The sequence below is a fragment of the Temnothorax americanus genome, unplaced genomic scaffold (genome assembly GCF_048541705.1).
Source record: "Temnothorax americanus isolate GAGA-0224 unplaced genomic scaffold, ASM4854170v1 Scaffold14, whole genome shotgun sequence".
NCBI lineage: Eukaryota > Metazoa > Arthropoda > Insecta > Hymenoptera > Formicidae > Temnothorax > Temnothorax americanus.
The window spans coordinates 898,715-913,719 of NW_027509275.1; the positions used below are offsets into that span (position 1 = coordinate 898,715).

Sequence of the window (15,005 nt, forward strand, 5' to 3'; positions counted from 1 at the left end):
ATGTCGTGAATGTAGTTCAAGAGACTCTCGGGCACACTTCTTCCTCGTGAAATGGGTCGGCCTACTTGAGATCTCTTGGATTCGTTCGTATGCGCCCCAAAAATGAAAGCACGACCCGTTCAGTACTATCGTGACGAGTCTGTGATAAAGAGGAATTAATGTAAGTTCTGTAAAAAGATAGAAATCACGAATCATTTTTGGTGCTAATTATCCTTTCAAGATCATAATTAAATTTCATAATTATTTCATAACTGTCTCTAGATCATATAATACCTAAGTTCAACTTTTTTTTTCGTAAAAGAGATCGATAACTCTTCGATGCTTTTTTTTCTATGTTAGTCTTTGACGATTTAGCGAGAGTGTACTTCTTGCCGCGCGATTTTAAACGCAGTTTCTTTATTTGACGTCTGCTGTGATCTTCGCCGAGTCCGATATCAGCAGTGAGACGCACGACGTGAGTGTATCAAGGAGAGGCAGAATAGAAGAATTGAAGGAGATACGCGTGAGTAAGGAGAGAGAGGCGGCGGGGAGGGATCGGGGACGGGAAGAAAGAGAGAAAAGGGGCGAGCGGAAAGGTAGAAAAAGACGGCCGACGGCCGACCGGACCATTCAAAGTTCCCAGGAGGCAACAAAGGGCCAGCAACGAGCTGATCAAATTATCCAATTCATTTGGATTGGCGAGCGAGCGGGCGAATAAGTGCTCGCCGTTACCAAGAGGCCCACTTCAGCGCTCTCGAGCACCATCGGTCGAGCTATGAGCCAAATTTATGCACGTTCCTCAGCTACGATGCTACCTCCTCTCTTGGACGGAAAGCCTCATCGCGATGCTCGGCTAAGTCGTAAAGAGAAAATATTGTACTTCAATGTTCGATAGGTGCGTGATTAACGAAAATCTACGCGTTATTATACTAAATAGATATGCTGCAATAGAAAATATTAAATTATCTACGTACATCTGTGCGTATTAGCAACAATAATGATAAGTTATAGTTATACACGTGCATACAAAGTTTGCACCGCGAACTTAAGATCGTTTAATATTACTTCGCGAATATAGGGTGATACGAGCAGTTAGATCGCGAGAGAAGCGCGGGAGAGGGTGAATCCGGGGAGTTACGAGGGATGGAAGTTGCGCCGATAATGTCACAAAGACGTCTAAATGCACGACGCCGGCGCCGGCACATTTGTTTGCAAAGTCTCGCGGGAGGGTGGAAGGGAGGTTTTGAGGACCAGAGAGCTCCGATTTATCGTCATCTGCCTAACGACTTTCGACCGTGGCAAAATCGTGTGATAAAATCGTTCTTTCGACGAGTCGAGGGAGGTGATGTCTCCGAGATGCTATCGATTATCGTCGGAGAAAAATTGCATCTCTTTAAGAGTTTTCAAGTTTAATCTGGCGCGAATTGCGTGCGAGCTGTGTGCTTGTTGGAATAGATTTCTTGAACCAACCTAGTTTTTACGCTAATTTAAAAATTATATTTGTAGGAAAGGAATATTAATTCAACGTTATAATACTTGAAGAAATGATAGGTGTAGGAGGAAAACAATATGTTCGGGAAAACAAACTGTAAGAAGAAAGGATTTTCGAACATTATTACAGCTTTGAAATAATATATCGATCAGTCTCGTATCAAACGCGAAATGCGAACGGAAATGCCGGTTCAGCCTCCAGGCTCGATCGCGTGGCTCTTCCATGTTCATAAATATTTATCGGAGTGCCGAGAAACACGATGGATGGATGCCACAGACCCCGCGCGGGCGAATTCGTCGGCGTTCCGACATTCTCTCGGAATTTAATGAACCGGACTGATTTTTCACGGGCGCGAATATCGGAAGGGAAGCTGTTTGTATTCGCCCCCGTTGTCGGCATCCTCCCTCTCTGTCTCCTTCTCTCTCTTTTTCTCTGCCTCCTCTCTTTCCAGGGTCAACTGAAAGTTTTATAAATGAGACGAAGAGATTTCTCTAATTTTGAAAACTTGATAAATAGGCATGTATATAGGTTTATAGTGTTTTTAGTATTATGCACATTTACATCTCTTCATTTTTTGTACTTATTATTATTTTATTATTTTTACTATCTTTTTTATTATCTTTGTTATTGTTTTTAGTTGTCAATTTATATTTTTTTATATCAATTAAATTATTGATTTAAACTTTAGGAGTTTAGGAATGTGAGGGATACAGAGATGGGGACCATGAATTCATTCTGTAAGCCGATCCCGACTCTATTTCTCTCGTCGATTCGCTGGTTTTGGGATTTTCTGCTCGTGAGCGGTTTCTCTCTTCCGTTGCTCTCATCGAACGATAATAATTTTAAAAGGGGGAAGGCCGCCGGAGGCCCTCGAGGTGTCGATCGGCCGAAGACGAATTATGGCCGCATGACGTGTACCGTTATTTATGGGGTGCTGGCTTTCCCTCTCGTACCCCTATCGCCCCACGGTGCTCTTTTTCCATACGTATATACAACGCGTTCGTTTTCGCGAATTCGACGAGAGTCACACGAGCCGATGAATTGGACGAGTAAAACGCCGACGGAGTTTACAGGGTAGCAATAATCGTTTGCTTAGCTTTTGTGATATAGAATGCGACGGAAGTGATAAATTTTGGTAGCTTATTCACCTCGACCTGTTCTTTATGTCCTGCTGCGAAAACTCGCATCTACACGAAGAATTATAATCTTATACCGTTAATGATCATAAATGAACAAATTTTTTCTTACATTTTGTAACATATATCTAATTTGTTTAGACTTTTACGCAATATAACTCTAATTAGATGTTATCCATGCGGCATTTACTGCAGGCGGAGCTTTTGGTCGAAACAATGACACGAATGTCCCGAATCGAAACGATAGATTGTCGTCCGACAAATTGACGAGAGCGAAGGAATCAGACGACGTTAGAAGGGCGGAAAAGATACCGGGTGCCGACAATTGGAGCAACGGCGGGTGACTCGATATCGTGACGGCAGGCAGCGGTACGTCACTTCAGGGCGGATCTGGTTGGTCAATCAGCGGTGCATTGTACGTAACGAACCTCCGCACTCGCCGGAGTTTAATGCCCGTACGTGGACCTTGGTGCGGACGTGTGTGCGCGTGGGTTATTAAATATGACGAGAAGGGAGGAGGAACGTTGTTGAGAGGAGGGAAGGGGGGGGGATCGGATTTCTCCTCGACTTTCTGAACGTTTGACGTTGCCGTTGTGCTGACGCGATTGCCCGAGATTGTCGCTGTGACAGAGATATTACATCTTCATGGTCACTGGGATCGAATAGAGAAATCCGACAAAGTATACAATATAAACATGCATACACGAATGCATCGATATTTAATGAAACGAAAGTATTGATAAATTTATTGTTACTGCAGTAAACATAGTTCAAAATCACTAAAACGTCAAATTTGAATAGTGATTCGAATATTAATAATTCGAAAAAGAATTTTAAAAGATTTGCTGCCGGAGGGGGAATGAAATTTCAACGAATAGATACGATATATTTACATGTAAATAGCGAGTTGCTTATTATACATATAGCAAAGGATTAAATCGTGGAAATCGGCCCACAACCCTCGCCGAAAATTAATCGGAAATGCGCCGAGCAGGGAATCAGCAATTCTCAACGTCAGATACAGAGCAGGCAGGAGGCCTACCACGAGCCAATCGTCGCGGCGCGATAATCGATGTTGCCACACGACGTTAAGCGGGCATCGAGTGGGCTGGCGGACCCCCGTCGCACCGCGGAAGCGAAGACGTCGACGGCGACGTGTCGCGCGCCCTGTTTTCCTCCCCTCGGGGGTGACGAGGCGTTGGCGACGGCGTCAGGGGGGGAGGGGGTGGCACGAGAGATCCCGGGGGTTTGGGTAACCAACTCGTGAAATTCAATTACCGAGTCCGCGGGGGTGGCTCTTGCTTAGAAACGTGCGAGAGAGGGTGGCCGAAGGGGGTTGTCGTCGACGGGATGGAAGGAACCGAGGGGGGAGAGAGGGGTTGACGTAGGAGGGAGGATTTGAGTGACAGCCCAGAACGAGACGGGACGCGGGTGGCGGCGGTGCCCGGCCTAACTCTCTCGCCTATCTAACGTCGAATCTTGCTCTCTCTCTCTCTCTCTCTCTCTCTCTCTCTCTCTCTCTCTCTCTCTCTCTCTCTCTCTCTCTCTCTCTCTCTCTCCCTCTTCCTGCCGTCTTTCTCTTTCCCCGCCTCTATTCGCCGACTATCATTCCCTTCCTCCTTTTGACTCGGGAGGAACTACCAGGGGGAGATAGCAAAATTGAAATTGTAGCTATACCGATACGCGAGTGGCCCATTCCGTTCGGCGAAACTGTCTTCTGACAAGAGCCTCTTCGAGCGCATGATTCTTAACCCAAAAGCCATTACATTTTGCTTTTGTCGATGCAAAATTAGTCATTTATTACATTATGAAAAAATTTAATTTCTCTTTGAACAGAATCTTACTTAAACAAGATAACATGGAAATATCAAGAAATTTTTGACATAATTTTTTAAACTTGGTTATTCCTGATGAGGTTAAATTTCCGAACTAATTTATAGTCTTACTGTTTTTTTCCTTGAAATAAATTTTCTGATAAAATGATAGAGGGAAAGAACGCAGGTGCGACATCGATCTTGCATCATCCGGATCAAACGATGCACAATGACGGCGTGCCTCATTATCGTTCCTTCCAACATGCGCGCGCGAGATGAGCCGGCTCGCGAAACTTTTTATCCGAACGCCGGCATCGCGTCGGTTTCATTCCCGGTCAACGATCGTTCTCGTAGCTGCGCTACGATGTGCCGGACTGACAGACCGGAGGCTTCGGCGTTCATTAGTCGGCTATTCAGTTCAGCCACGGGCCAGCCGGCGAGGGTGGATTCTGACTTCGGTGGCTGGCTGCTGGAATGCCCGACGCGTTACTCTATCTCCTCTCGCACATAATTACACTCGCCTTCCCAGACGTGGCTTGCGACCGCGTATCGTCTCTCCCGTCGACACCCTATGCGTTTCTTTTGCTCCTCGAGAACGCCCGCAGACGGAAGGAACGAAAACGAGTCCGCAAATTTTGTTCATCGTTCGTAAGAGTTCGATAATTATTACATTGTTTAAAGTATGGACGCTGCATATATGAACATATGTAGAAAAATGTAAACATGCAGTTGCATTGAATTGTCATATACGTTTCTCAACTATAATCATTAAGCATAATCTTTAATAAATATAGTTTTGGATCTGTATGAGGATTGACAGGAAATGAAAGAACTGTTTAGTTTGGCTAAAGAAAACTTTATCAGATGAAGAGGATGCGCGACATGTGATTTCTTAAGATACTTTATATATGATTGCACTTGATAAAGTTAGCTGTAGACTGGACTTCCCTTTACACACAGAAAGAATTGCTAACTGTTACTGAAGTATCGTTACATTTTACATGTCATAATTTTAATGACAAAAGTGATACATTTACTAAAAAATAACGTTCGCGCTATTATCACGTCGGAATTTTTGACGGATCTTCCGCGAGTTCGCTCTCTATGAGAAGATGTTCAAAATGCTAGAGTATGATCCATGATACGATTCCGCGTGCGCGAAGTCGAAGAATCCTCGCATGTTGGCCTCAATCGTTCCAATAAAAATATTTCCTCTCGCTCTGTATCCGAGTATTCAAGTAGACGGGAATTTTTCTTCGCGATCACATCGGGGAAAGTGCAAAGTATGAAGGGGAGAAATGTACGGTGAAAATATTTCGCAGATCTCTCTACGCGTCTCTCTGAATTTTTTGAATGCTTAGGAATTTTGAGATAAAAATGAATTATTGCATGCCCCTGTAAAACAAAAAGTTGAAATCTATTAAATAACTGGTTGTCATTTCTTGTAAATGATGCAAGCTATGACACAGTACCATTGTAATTGAATCTTTCCTATTTAAATTTCAGTATTTGTACTTGAAAAGTTTTCACTATTTTTGAGGATATCGATTACAAAGAAATTTAAAGTAATAATGTCATGGTTATTCTGCATACCTTTGTCATAAATAGTTTAACAAATTTGATTTTGTTTATTTTTTCAAAATATTGGAATTTTTTGAATTTTGCTTTCGAATTTTATGACACGGGTAGCGACAGGTACGTTGATCGAATTGCATGAAAATATTATATAACATCGGAAGAGAGGAGAGGAGACGCGCGCGAAGCAAGCGAGAACGAGTAGAAGAGTGAGAGAACGATGACGAGGAGAAGCAAGAGAGAGAGAGAGAGAGAGAGAGAGAGAGAGAGAGAGAGAGAGAAAGAGAGAAAGAGAGAGTGTCGAATGGTAGCTATGCAAGAAGAACGCGAGAAAAAAGTCCTTTTCCACGAGGTCTCTAATAGAGGCACGTGACGATGCACTTTCCGCGACCTTTACGCTCATCTTCCCTCTGATTCATCGACTTCGTCGACTTCCTCCGTCGCTCTGTCGCGGACGACGGCACAGCAAAGGAGAGAACCTCTTCTTATCCGCTTCGATGATGTCTACCGGCGAAGGCGACGAAGAAAAGGCGAAATAGCGGTGAATCGATCAGAAGCGAACTATACACACTACTGGTTCTGATTACTACTTCTTCGTCGATGAATAATTGCTATCGTGTGCTGCACGTCGCTCTCCGTGAATTTGCATTCGATGAAATAATTCGTATGCCATAAGACACGTAATACCTCGTCGTCGACGTTGATAATGCCATAGCGGATATCATAATTATTAACGTGTAAATGCTTTCCATAATATTTTTCCATTCCGCGTTCCTAAAAGAATATATTGCAAAAACTGATTGCAAATATTAATTGATTGACAGCCCGTACGCGGATACCGCTTGCTAGGCTAGAAATGTAGTGAAGGTCTTATAGAATGTAACGTTGAGATGTGTTCTGCTTTCTTTTCTGAATCTGCTACGTCTTTACGACAGCTATATTTCATAGCTTTCCAACTTCTGAAATTGTCCAAAGTTAAAGCGAACTGTGAATTCTGCAGTTTAAATGTAATTAAGCTGTACCAAATTGTAGAGTAGCGAATTAATTTACGATAAGGCCGTGACCTAAGCTGTTACTTTTTCGGGCTGTATTGTACACTTTACATGATATATGTATGTATATATACCTACCTACGTGTCCGTCCAACGAGATGACGCAGAGGGTGGCGACACCGCGGGGGTACCGTAAAATTGCCGTGAGAAAGCCGTCCTTCCGCAGGTACGCGTGCGACTTTAGAAGACCGGAGGTCCTCAGGGGAAGATTCAGGTAGCCACGAGAGAACCTATCCGCGCAGCGGTGATCGTGGGTGGAACTTGGAAACGTAGGACCCCTTCGTCAACGAGGGAATCGCTTGCGTATCCGCCCGCCGCGCCGGGATGGATTCTCGCACAAAAGGACCTCTCGCCCGAGGACCCGAGCTGTTCTCATTCATTGCTATCGCCTCAATGTAGATTTTTCTCATACGAACGCTTTAGGAATTGAGGGTATAAGGGGAATGAGGTCTGAGGGGGCGGGACTCGGGCATCCAGGTAAGAGGATACCCTCGCTTTTGCGCGAAGAACACCGAAGAACGCATCGCACCCGGAACTTCTTACTTATCTTCGCTCTGTTAACCTTGTTCTTTTTCTTTCTCAGGCTCACTCGATTTTGCGCTGATTTCCCTTTCGTTTACTCGTGCACGCTGCGCAGTTATTATCGCATGCTTTTCTCAAGGTTAATCTGCTCGGCAGATCAATCCTAAGTTCCTCTCGCATCGGCTTTACATCGCGCTTACATTTATCAACCTACAACGTCGCGTCTCTTCGAGGACTTTTACCACCGCAAAATATAAATTTTATATTTTTAATATTGTGGGAGGAATCTCTCTCTCGGTGCAATAAAATTCTACGCTGCGACCAACAGCCACGCATAAGAGCTCTGTTGTAAGGTACTTCAGAAACCTTTGCTCTCGGATGCAAAGCTATATGTGTAGTTTAATAGAGAGCGGCACTCTATATTTATTCATCTTGATTCGAGACCGATATACACGAAGGGAGAGTGGTTTCGAGAGGGAAACGAAAAAGGGCGAGAGGGAGGAACTCCGATGGACAGATAATGCTGGTACGCGCGCAGTTCGTAGAGAGGGTCGTGGCTGTACTAGGTCGAAAGGGTTGAATGCCGACGGAACCGTTTAATTTGGCCTTTGTGGACGTATCCTGTATTCGTTGCACGATATATGGCCGGTCCCGTCTCGCCAATATGAGACCGCGATCTTTCTGGTGCGGGTGAAAAACAGACTTCCGAAAAATCTCCTCCAACGTAGTTCTTTTGTTCTGAATAGGTGCGAAAAGAAATGTAGAAATTTATGTCTTCTCTAAATTAGGTAACGCTTAAAAACTTATGTCAAACTTTCATTTTTAAAGAATACACCATCTTGTTCACATCTAAGAAATATTGCGACGCGTACTCCAAATTGGAAAAAAATAGTACAAACATATTTGGATTCAAATACCACGAATTTCGATTTTCTCTGTAATGAATTATGCGCTTACGACGCGCACACGAATTTATTTCAAAAACACATTACCTCCACGCTTCCACCGTCAGAGATCTGATTTTCAATTAATAAATTATGACTTTTATGGTAATCTTGTGAGAATCTTGTGTAATCGATTATGTATTCCTATACAAAATTACATATTTAGACGCAGCGTTGCTTCATTCTTTCCGTGTCATGCGTGTCACGAAACGTATGAAGAATCGAGACCAAATTCGTGCGTGACACCGACCATAAATGCTCGCGTTGGCCTCCACATAAATTATCATACCTAAAATGTGTATCCAAAAATACGCAAAGAGACGCTACGATGCGAAGCGAATTTCCGTGCCGCGTCGCCGCCACACAAGTTAGGTTTCTAGAAATAACTGATTTTGTCATTGAATGAAATTAGGATCAAAGAATATTTTGAACGGCTGCGTTGTTGAAAAAAATGTGAAACACGATGATAAAGATAAAACGCTGGATCGATGACTTCAAACAAACTTATTTTTGGTTCAAGTTTTCTTCTCAATAATAAAAATTCGAATTGCTCGGCGTATTTTCATTAATTACACGTTGAGCCTTCTAATTTGCAAAACCTCAAAGCCAAAAAAATCCTTGCGGATAAGAGAGCATTTTATTTAATTTGTAAGAGTATTTATTTAAAAAAAAGTGTTATAAAATTATTTTGTGAGTAATGTATAAATAATTGATTCGCATATACAGTCATTATTAATTACCATAATATATTTCATATATTTGTGATGTGAGACTAAAGTCTCCACTTCGCGTATCATTATTGAGAGCCAAAAGTTTTAGAGTTAAATCGAGTCCGCTCGTTATTTCTAAGTTACAGCCCTTTCACCGAATTTTCCAACTATACATTCTGCCGACCTATTGACACAATTTACGCCCGGAATTCTTTTCTTGAATGGAACTCCGTCTGTTACCGAATGCGTACCGATCTCTGCCTCACCTGTTGCGTATTGTTGCACTCTCAAGGCAACCCGATTTGCACGGTGAATGCACTTATGGCCGCCTATCGACGTTATGAAAAGCGAGAGGCGCCAAGGGGCATCTATGGCGCCTCTCCCCGTGGTATACGGTCCTGTTTCGGGAAAAGAGGGGCGCGTGAGAGTCCTTTGATCGCGCGAGCTCTATTGAAAAGTCCCAATAGAGACTGTCTCGTCTCGTGGAAGAATCCGCTATTATTACGTTCTCGCTATTGACTTTATAGAAACCGCAAAATCGACTTCGCCTGAGCATTCAGCTCTATTACGAAAATTAACACGCCGCATTGAATTCGCGAATAGGAATCGGTAATGCCCGGACATCCTTCTCCCCAGCGACTTCATTTTCACCCCGTCATCAGGAATTCCATGACGGCGAGCGCATGGCATCCGACAATATATTTTATGAATCGCAAGAAGCTATACAGATAACACGAAGTGATGTTATATCATTAGATAATGATGTAACAATAAGATTGATGATAAATTCAAAACAAAAGATTTTTTAATTTTTAGCGTTAATTTTTAATAAGTATAAAGAAACATACAATAAATCCATCATACATACGATTTGGTTTCGTTTGTTTTAATATATCACGTTTAAAATGTCAAGTCACATCGAAGGTTGATTTAATACGCTCCTGTGTGATTCTCTTAGCTGATGATGAAGTTCCCTCACGCGACAATTACCTTGCGCTTCATACTTAATTTGCCAAACAAGGCAAAAGAATCTCTCAAAGTGCCGAATGCCGATTCTTTCTTTCTCTTGGCATTCTGTCGTTTCTCGGTCTCGGTTGAATTATTGCGGAGAAAGTTCATGGAGAATGCTCTGCTTAGAGTTTCTGGACGATTTCGAGAGGGAAGAGATGAAGAGATCCCGCTCCCCCTCCCCTTTCTTCTTCTCGCATATCCCTCCGCGCGATGCAAAGTTCTCGCAGGAAATCGCGTCGCGGAATTCGACTGGAAAGAAATATTGCACGCGATTTCGCAAACGTCTCGCGATTTGTCGGTTACGAGCAATTTCGAAATTCTGACGCTAATTTATCAACGATGCCGATCTGTCGTTAATTATCAATCGATGTAGCGCACGCGCACTCTTTCTTTCCTTTTCCTTCAGCTTTTCTTTTTTCTGTTTCAATCATTATTATGCAATCGCGCATAAATTACGCAATACACTTTGATTCCGTACAAAATTACTGTCGTCAATATTGTATTTTTTTTTCGAGGTCACAACGATGGCACAAACAAAATGATGAAACAAATATGAAAGATGGCGCGATGCTGTCTACATCGCACGATTCAGGTAAAGGTCCGTCGAAAATGCCAGGTGCGCTTAGAGCCATTGACACGACCCAGGAAATATATAAATTATCCCCCAAGACTTCTCGGGGAACACCCCAAGGTGAAAATTTACGAGCAAATTAATCGTAATATCGGCAGCCGGCGATTTTTTCCGATGTAACCGTCAAAAATCTTTTTCCCGCATCTGGAATAACGACGTATAATAAAATGTCATTCGTAAGTTCTAAAAAAAGAGACGTAAAAATGCGAGCACTATAACTTTAACGACGAAAGAAAAATTCTTAGAAATTCATAAAATAGTAATTGGATGCCCGTTCCTCGCTGACTTGCAGTAATATGAGATGTATATTTGTTTATTTTTTAGAGAAACGAAATTTTGTTACTGAGATGTATCGAGATAACAAGAGACAAAAGGACATTTGTGAATATTTTCGGTGAAGGCTTTTTCGAAGGAATTTTTTGGGGTCTCCTGCAGATACGGTCTGTCTTAAAAAGCTTTTGTATTTTATGGTAAAAAAAAAAGAAAGTTAATGGAAGAAAAGGTCTTAAGGGGAAAGAAGACAAAATTTATGGTATTTTCTAAAATAAATGATCTTTTAATACATGAAAGAAAATTTAATGCAGATATTAAAGATAATATAATTGTTTATTATAAGATATTGATTATATGTAAAAGAGAAGAAGAGATGAGAGAAAGAGAGAGTGGGGAAGAGAGAGGGAGATGGCAAAATTCTTCGTACCAGCCGCTGGTCTTTGTTGTAGGATTTTGCGATTTGCTGGGCCGGCTAGATTCTCAGGTCCAGGCCTAGGAATCCTCTTGATGTCTAATAGGCTTTTCCACAGATTCGTTGGAGAAAATATCGGCGAGTTTATGTTGGTCTTTTCTCTCCGTGTCTTCTTTTTCTTCTTTTTGCTATCGCTTCGTCCTTTTGCACGTAGAAATGATGATCGCGTGCGCATCGATCGTTCCCGAGGCCCGCTGGAAAAACAGTTCCAGGATGATATATTTGGAAGGATTTCGTTCCGCGGCTATTGTGTAAGACTTGTTACCGATTCGATTCGATAACATATTCGTTTCGCATCATTTTTATACACCTTGTATGTATATACATATATATATATATATATATATATATATATATAAATTGTCAAATGTAATAGTCCATGTTAAAAGCTTGCATCTTGTTTTCTTAAATAATTAAACACGATTTTTTGTCGATCTAACAAAAGTAAAAATAAATTATACGGTAACACAAACATTACGATGCTTCGACGCGATACGCGCATGTTTGTGCATTTATTTGCTAATTACTTATAATTTAATTAAATGCTAATTCAGTTTTCGTGCCAGATTCGCATTTCTATCTATATAACATCTATATATACATTTTTTAAACTTTGAATATGATGGAAGAATTGAGAGAGTGCTACCTGAATTAATTAGTCGCATTAAAATTTAACATCAACCCCCAGCAGTAATGCCGGTTAACGTTGCATCAATCTCACGAGGTAGATAAGGCTCGCCGGTCGTGACAATATTGATCATATCCGCGGGACAAAAAACCGGATGAGAGTTCGCGTGGGAAAAAGAGAGTGTATATACGCGCGGAGTTAACGAGCCTAATCCTGTCAGCCTCATGAGTCGAGATTAGGAGAGATCTTGCTTGCAGACGGCGAAGGCACGAGCGGTACGAGCCACCTGTGTACTTACCGGTATATACGGCCGACGGTGTCCCGCGGTGTCGTTCCGCTTTTCAGAACGCGTACGCGGATGACCCTCGCGCGGTTACGCGAGTCCCAAAAGCTTGTGCACCCTGAAACAGCGCGCTCGCTCGCGCGCTACGTAAATAAGAATAAAACGTTTCGCAAACAAAAGCACCGTTACGATAACGAACCTGTCGACGTGGACCTCGAACTCGTCGGGAACTCGTTTCCGCCCCGTGGAAGAGGGAGAAAAATCGTTAACCCGTCGCATCGAACTTGCACCGCTTCGCACAAGCAACTCGCGTTAATCTTTATTCTCTCTCCGTAAACCTCGGCCAACACTGTTACCGCAGTGACGAGGCAGTGCCGGCGTGGCGTTTCTCTAGAAAGAAAGAAGAGTGATAAGAGCGGCGGTGAATGCGTGTCTCGCGAACCCCGTGAAAACAGCAAATTGATAAGAGCAATATATATCCTAACACATGTTCAATGAATTCAGTTCATGTCGTTTAATCCTTTCATCATTAAAGATGTATGAAGATAAATGTATTTATTATGCGAAACAAATAATATATATTTATTAATTTTTATTTATATCTCAAATATTAAGATAATAAGTAGACGGAGTTTTTTCATTTCACATTTTATTTCGAATACTGAATGTTTTGTTGGCCGCGCATATCTCGATATTGCTTATCGGTGATTTCGAAATTTAAGAACTAGGAAAATCTGGAAGATTTTCAACTTTGATACGAGATATTTAGGTACGTGAAATTCGAGTAAAAGACGGTTTTTTTCCTTTATAATTATTTTCTTACTTGAACTTTGGTCAACGATGGCGCGCCAAGAGATGTCCCTTCAAGACGGACGTTAGGGGTTCGTGAATGAGATTCCTAGCTGTGCTCGCCATTCATACGAGCCTCGTTTTCAGGACGAGATCATCGATAACAGCCGGTGCATTTATATCGCGTTACCCGCGTCTATTTTTCTTCCGATGCGCTTCCTTCGTGCTTTATAGCTATTTCTCATACAAGGGAGTTCTCAAATAAATACCGCGGTTAAGCAGTGCTAAACTTAGCACTGAAAAATACATGTTTCGAAATATGTTTACTTTGAAAGATTTACCTTATATCATTATTTTCTTTTTGATTTTCTCCACGATTAATAATGAAGTATGTAGTAGTAATAAAAAAAAAAAAATTAGATGCCAGAGTGAATAACCGAGTTGATGTACTCTCGTGCGGACTTTTTTGTACATTTATCGGGTTCGAAGCTAGTCGGAAAATCCAGAGCATCGTTGTCGATTTAACGCGTCTCTCCCACCAGCGTAGTTCCTGCTTTCTGTAATTTTTTTTATTTTAAAGTATCGGCTTTCTATGGCCGCGTTAACGAGTTACCATTGAGTTCGATGACACCCTTCTAGGACTATCCTTCGTACTGTCGCGCGATTGAACGTCTCTCTCTCTCCCTCTTTCTTTCCCGTTGACTCGCCTGTCTTCGGCAGAAGAAAGAGGAAGCGCTAGATCAGCGAGGATCGGTGCTTTCACAGCGTGCAGGTACGAGGGAGTAACGCGATACATCGAGACAGGGGATGCTTTAGTTTTCTTTTTTTCTCTCTTGCTTGCTCTTCGTTCCTAATTCGAGAACACAGGAGGCCGCAACGTCTGGAGAAATCGAACCGCGCCGACGGTTTCAATCGATTATTTCTCAAGGATATTATGCTGCCAACCGTTGCACTCTCCCCCCTCTCTCTCTCTCTCTCTTGCGTTACTAAAATAAAGAAATTAGAAGAAGAAACGCACAGAATTTTTACAGATTTCAAAATAATTATCTAGAGTGTCAAAAGACTAAATTCTGCATCGCAAGTTGCACTAATTTCAATATTTTTTAAATTAATTATTGCTCTTTGATTTTGTATTTGACTTTTTCCATTTTTCGTGATAAATATAAGCTTTGCGCGCACAAAATTGAATCAAGAAAATGAAAATTGTGACCGGGAAAAACAAGCGACGAGAGAAAAATATTTTTTACCAAACGAAATACGATGGTCAACCGAGGATAGTGGCAGCGGCAAAACTTCTTTTCCTCCCCCAAGCGACAAATCCACAGGAGGTCTTTTTGGAATTTACGGGAGTCCGACTTTCGACCTATAGGTATGAATGACTTGGCATTTCGTACCTGGTCACAGTAAAATAGCGAGATAAGTTTCAGGCATTTTCAGGAATCGTGCGTTTAGTTTGAGACCATGTAGTAGCTTATTCTAAAATGTTACGATGTGTTTTACGTTCTGAATTTTCTTTGTTTATGAGTAGATATATATTCAAAATGTTATAAGATATAAACTTATCGACTTTTTCTATCTACTTTTTACTTTTAAAAGATACGATAAAACGTAATGACGATAGATTTAACTCCGGTAACATTAAGCTGGTAACGTAGGCCATTAGGTTTGTGGATACCATTACAATAAGTTAATAG

The 15,005-nt window shown here is 41.8% G+C and overlaps 1 protein-coding gene and 1 long non-coding RNA gene across 13 annotated transcripts in view; one reads left to right on the plus strand and one right to left on the minus strand.

Annotated features, from left to right (window-relative positions):
- Soxn (SRY-box transcription factor soxNeuro) overlaps nucleotides 1-15,005 on the plus strand; it is a 280,350-nt gene that overhangs the window by 144,949 nt on the left and 120,396 nt on the right. The window lies entirely within an intron of this gene.
- On the minus strand, nucleotides 11,502-12,906 carry LOC143894482 (uncharacterized). The gene is made up of 3 exons (XR_013256111.1): nucleotides 12,722-12,906; nucleotides 12,538-12,640; nucleotides 11,502-11,805 (listed from the first exon to the last, which is right to left on the minus strand). It is a non-coding gene; the product is annotated as an uncharacterized LOC143894482 (long non-coding RNA).